We start from the raw sequence: 5,854 nt of genomic DNA, 5'->3' as shown, positions 1-5,854 counted from the left end.
TCAGGCTGCAGCCTGGAGTCCTCTCCATACCTTCGCAGCCTATTATTGCTTACATTGACTAGCCGGCATGCTCCATGTTTGGCCAGTCCGCCTACTCTTACCTTTTTCAATTCACTACCCAACATCCTTCCACGAACCCATTATGGTGTTGCGGATGCCCTCCGTTCCCATTTCCACCTCAGTCGTTACGCCTTTGCGCATCTGCGGTGTATCTGGTGCATTCCCGGGCATCCTCAGCTCGGTACTCACCCATTTGTGAGGACTACCATCCTGCTTGTCCTGTGAGAAAGCAAATGTTGCTTACCTGATGTAACAGGTGTTCTCACAGGACAGCAGGATGTTAGTCCTCACGAAACCCGCCCGCCACCCCGCGGAGTTGGGTCTGTATACTTTTATTTTAGTTTCGCTTGCGCTTTTAGCTATAAGACGAGACTGAGGGAGACACCTGTGGCTCACAGGGATAATTGCAGGCTGGGCATGCTCAGTGCACCCAGTGTGCCAGTGTCAGTCAAAGCTTGTTGAAACTTTGACAGAAAAGTTTTCCGTACAGGGCTCCATCCTCGATGTCACCCATTTGTGAGGACTAACATCCTGCTGTCCTGTGAGAACACCTGTTACATCAGGTAAGCAACATTTGCTTAACTCAGTCTGACTTTGCTCCCTACTAAGAACATACAAACCTACCAGACAGCTTCGTTCCATGGATAAATTCATTCTAGAAGTACCATCTGTAAAAATCGCAAGTTTGGCATTGACTCGCAAGCGGGCTTTCTCCGTCGCAGGTCCAATTTTGTGGAACTCTATCCCTGAACAAATTCGCCTAACTGCAAATACCAAAGAAGTTAAGAAATCTCTGAAAACCTACCTTTGTACCGCCGCTTATAATATACATTAATCACTAAAATCTATTTCCAATAGGAACCTGTTCACTATACTAGTCTCAAATATCTATACATATATATATGGTTGCATACGATGTGCTGTAAATGTGATGTATTTTTTATGATTGCTTGGTTTGTCTTTTATTTATGAATGTTTTATTGTAAGCTGCTTAGATGGTCAGGCTACTGTCCTATTTGCGGTATATAAAAACTTTTAAATAAATAAATAAATAAATAAATAAATAAAGTTAATATTTGGCAATTTGGGGTTGTTGGCCCCCCTCAGTATTCCCCCCTATAGAATAGAAGGGAATATTGAGCTCCCACTTAATCAAGTGTTATTATTATCCTCCCCTTTTTATCCCAAGTCTCACCCATGTGAAAAGATGCAACTGGGTTGGTGAGTACTGTTGGCCTGGGGGGGGGAGGGGGTCCATTGTATCTAAACCGCTGCCATCTCCTCAGTGCCACTTCCCCTCTGCTGAAAGGTCCGTGCCAACACTGGGGGTCCATGCCCTCCTGGGGACGTGACTCCACCTCCCGATCTGTTGCTGGGTCCACACCCTCCTGCATATCAGTACCCCAAACAGTAGAAGTCAGGGCCTTCTTGGTTGTTGTCTGAATCCAATTCCCCTTTCCCCTGCTGTCGAAGTGGGGAGCAATGTTGCACTTACATTATATGCATCAAGGCTTATTGGTTAAGGTTAGTAATCTCCATGCCTTCTGCTAAGGGTAGTAACTGCTGTACTAGCAAGTTACCCCATGCACAATTTCTTCACTTCCTTTAGGGCTTATCCATAGAAGCAGTCCTGTGCTATTTCTCTTATGCCTGCATCTCTATATGCCAGACCATGGAAGTGGAGGCCCTGAGTTGTCATCTGAATCCAGTTCATCTTTTTCCCCCCCTGCCGTCTTAGCGGGGAGCAATTTTGCAGTTGTATTGAAAGCATCAGAGCATATTGGTTAAGGGTAGTAATGTCCAAGCCTTTTGCTAAGTGTAGTAACCGCTGTACCAACACGTTACCTTCTGCATGCTTTTCTCTTTTCTGTCCTGTATGTAGCCTTTAGAGATCCACAGTATCTATCCCTTGCCCCTTTGAAATTTGTGGCTGTTTCTGTCTTCACCATTCCTCTAGAAGGGAATTCCAGGCATCCATCACCCTCTCCATGAAGAAATATTTCCTGTTTGATCTGAGTTTCATTTGCAAGGGAAAAGTTCAAAGTTCATACAACATAAAAAGGTCTGTATCATATCTCCCCTGCACCGCCTCTCTTACAGGACATATCTATATATATCTTCAGATCCTTCAGCCTCTCCTCGTAGGTCTTCTAAAACAGACCCCACACCATTTTGGTTGCACTTCTCTGGACCACCTCCATCCTGTCTCTATCCTTTTTGAACACAGTACTGTAGGTGAGGCCTCCCCAAGGACCTGTACAAGTGCATTATCACCTCCTTTTCCTTACTGGTTATTCCTCTCTCTATGCAGTCCTGCATTCTTCTGGCTTTAGCTATCTCTTGTACTTTCCTGCCCCATTCTAGCCAGATGAGGTCTCACTCTAATGCACTTTTCTGCTTCCAGATATGTTCTGCAAGTTGGGAGCCTGATGGAAATTATAGAGCTGTGAGAAAGTCCCTAGATTTGTAACTAAATGTCCAAAAGGAACTAAATTAGATCCTTGTCTCATTCACAGTTCTAAAATCTCCATTTGGTTTAAAAAGTCACCAGATCTAGCTACAAAATCTCTAAATTGGCAATACTGAATCAGCCTCTGCCCTCAGAGTAAAGTTTCCCCGCCTCCTGTGTGATGTCATCTTTGTGAGCCCTCAGAATACCACTACACCTCGTCTGTGATGTCATCAGCATGTGTCCAAACTGTAAAGCGCCCTCCTCAGTGATGTCATCATTCTGTGCCCTCAGTGAAAGCACTGGGTAGGATGTGGGGGGCGCAGCTGTTCTGTAAGTTTGATAGGTTTCAGATTCAGGAAAAGAGAGAGGAAGATTCCCTCCCCTCTACAGCTGTGCAGCTCTGATGCTTTGAGATTCAGATTCAGGAAACGAGAGACTTCCTCCCCTGCCAGGCTCTGCAGCTCTGAGTCTGACACCCCCTCCCCACATACAGCAAGAGGCAAACACTCGGCTCTTCCGCAGCCCGAGAAAGAGTCCCCAATTCATTTCTAATCCTGAAGGCAGCAAAATCAGGGAGGAAAATGCCTGCAGGCGCTTCTGCTCAGGTAGGAGATTGCCCCCAACTTCCTGCCCTCTCTATATAAACACTAAGAACATAAGAAATGTGAGGCTAGGTCAGAGCAATGCTTCTTCCAGCCCTGTCTCTCACAGGGGCAGGTCCAGCTCATCTGGATGAATCGGGCAAATCCCAATACAAAAGTCTGCTGTCCACAAGAAAATAGACTTTGGCTTCTCCTTCTCTTATCTATTTGGCTAATAAGTATGTATGGACCGGTCCCACAATCTGTCCTTTTTCCTCATCCATCATTTCACCCAACTCTCCCCCTTCAAGCTCTCTCTCAGCCAGCCAGTCTCTCCTCCCTCATTAATCTCCTTCCTCTCCTCTTTCCTTCCTGCTCATTCTCCCTATCCTGCAGTATAGCCTTCTTTTCATTTTCTTCTCCAGCTCCACAGTAAGTCCTCCCTGCTTTACTTGCTGCTGCTATCAGCCTCCTGTGCCCCCATCAGTTCAGCCAAAACCATGTGGCTTTGGTTATTGTACATCACTGCCAGAATTAGCTGGTAGATTCAAGCAGGAGGTACTGGTGACAATAAGGATGAGCTGCAGAATTGTTCGGCCTTCTTTAGTGTTCTGACATATCAGCTCTATGTTTAGCCTGCGCTGCCTTCAGCGCTTTAGTCAAATTCAAGATATCTGCATTGCAGATTTCTTTTAACCCGAGTGACATAAGCCATTGTATGCTCGTGCATTACTGCTTTACCTGCTTCCCTCACCAAGGGGCCGACATAATACAGTGCACTTAGCATGGCAATAAGGGGATTAGCGCCTCTACAACGCACATCCAACGCGGAGTGAAACTAATAGTGCTCATCACATGTGAATGCATGTAAATGAGGCTATTAGCTATTCACTCCCAATGCAAAAAAAAAGTGCGTCTAGGATGCACATTTTACCGATCAGAAATTAATGCCCGCCCGGAGCAGGCGTTAATTGCTGAGCGCTCCTAAAACTAGTATAGAAAAGCAGAAAAAACTGCTCAGTTGACAAGCCTCTGGTTTCTGAACCCCTAGCACATCCATGGGTTAGGAAAACAGATGCTGATAAATTCAGCATCCATTTTCCAAACCTGACTGCCTGCATTGTAAGGAGTGAATAAATCAATATTAAAATGTCAGGCACTTAATATTAATTTATTCACTCCTCTTATTGCCCATCGGTCCATTTCACTGACATGTGACAGTGAAGGAATCAATGGGCAATAAGTGAAGGAGTGAATAAATTAATATTAAGTGCCAAACACTTTAATATTGATTTATACATTCCTTAGATGCCGGTAGTCAGGTTCGGAGAATGCCGCCGAATTTATCAGCATCCGTTTTCCTAACCTGTGCATGTGGGCTGGTTAGGAAAACGGATGCTGGTAAATTCAGCGTCCATTTTCTTTACCGGCGGAAAGCCCCCGACAGTGTACCTCTCGGGTGCATGCTGTCAAGAAGGCGCTAGGGGTGCGCAATCGCCCCTAGCGCCTCCTCAACAGCGCGAGACCTAATTTAAATATTGCACCGCGCTGCCAGGAGAGGTGCCTGGGGATATGTTAAGAAAGCGGGCGCTGAACACTCACGGGTAGATTTTCAAAGGGGTACGCGCGTAGGAAAACCGTGTTTCTGTAAACTGAGAAAACGTAACAGATTTCAATATCTTCTGCCTGGTAATAGAAGGTTTAATATGATCTTGAGCAAATGTCTTTATCATTTTGAATTTATTTTGAAGTATCTCATCAGGCCCCTTTCTTTTTGAAAGGCTTTATAAGAAGGGAAAAAAATATATCTGGTAGCGTCGGGTCTCTTTGTTCTTGGATGATGAGATCTTGAGATTGTAAGTACTTACATCAGCCCTTCCATCTTCCGTTCCTTCATGTTTGCTGTATTTGACGAATGCACACTTGAGAGAAGAATATAATAATTTTTAAGAGTGGCATACGTTAATGTCAATCTGTTTATCTTTTCCATCCAATCTAATCGTTAGGGTCTTGCTAAACTAATGTTCTAGCTCAATAAGTTCTTCTTACGATGGCCATCCATCTTTCAACCATTCAGAGATGGGATCGCATGCTAGGTGCTCAACAGCATTGGTGGTATAGTGGTGAGCATGGCTGCCTTCCAAGCAGTTGACCTGGGTTCGATTCCCAGCCAATGCATCCGTTTAGACCTAAAAACACAGTTTTAATAGAAGTCATCCTTTGCCATCAATTCTTTACCTGTGTTACTTACAAAGAATTTGTGAAGATTCTAAGAGTGAGAGAGAGAGAGAGAGTGTTTTATAAATGAAAGTTGGCTTTTCTCTTTTTCTTTCCTTTCTTTATTCTGTGCTCCTCTTTTCCTTCCACAAGAACATTAGATATGCCATACTGGGTCAGACCAAGGTTCCATCAATCCCACTATCCAGTTGCCAAAGTGGCCAATCCAAGACACAAGTACCTGGCAAGTTATTTGTCCTAAGTGACACACTGCTGCTCTGATTAACAAATAAAGGTACCTAATCAAATCAATCACACCACCTTAACACTTCTATTAGACAGACTGAGTGACTGAGTGATTCATTGTACTTACCCTATGGTTTTTCGAATGACATTGCCATGTCTGTCTCCTCCAAAGTATCAGTTCGGGCATTCGAAGGGTCATTTTCCCTTGGAGTGTGGGGTAGCATGGCCGAGCGGTCTAAGGCGCTGGATTAAGGTTCCAGTCTCTTCGGGGGCGTGGGTTCGAATCCCACTGCTGCCA

At 44.7% G+C, this 5,854-nt stretch overlaps 2 non-coding genes across 2 annotated transcripts; both read left to right on the top strand.

The window, feature by feature from the left end:
* The first annotated feature begins 5,199 nt into the window (after positions 1-5,199).
* Positions 5,200-5,271, top strand: TRNAG-UCC. Its single transcript has one exon. It is a non-coding gene; the product is annotated as a tRNA-Gly (tRNA).
* A 501-nt stretch (positions 5,272-5,772) lies between these two features.
* On the top strand, positions 5,773-5,854 carry TRNAL-AAG. Its single transcript has one exon. It is a non-coding gene; the product is annotated as a tRNA-Leu (tRNA).

The sequence above is a fragment of the Rhinatrema bivittatum genome, unplaced genomic scaffold, assembly GCF_901001135.1.
Source record: "Rhinatrema bivittatum unplaced genomic scaffold, aRhiBiv1.1, whole genome shotgun sequence".
NCBI classification, from domain to species: Eukaryota; Metazoa; Chordata; class Amphibia; order Gymnophiona; family Rhinatrematidae; genus Rhinatrema; species Rhinatrema bivittatum.
Note: the sequence above shows the minus strand (reverse complement) of the source record. Positions and strands in the feature narration are given on the sequence as shown.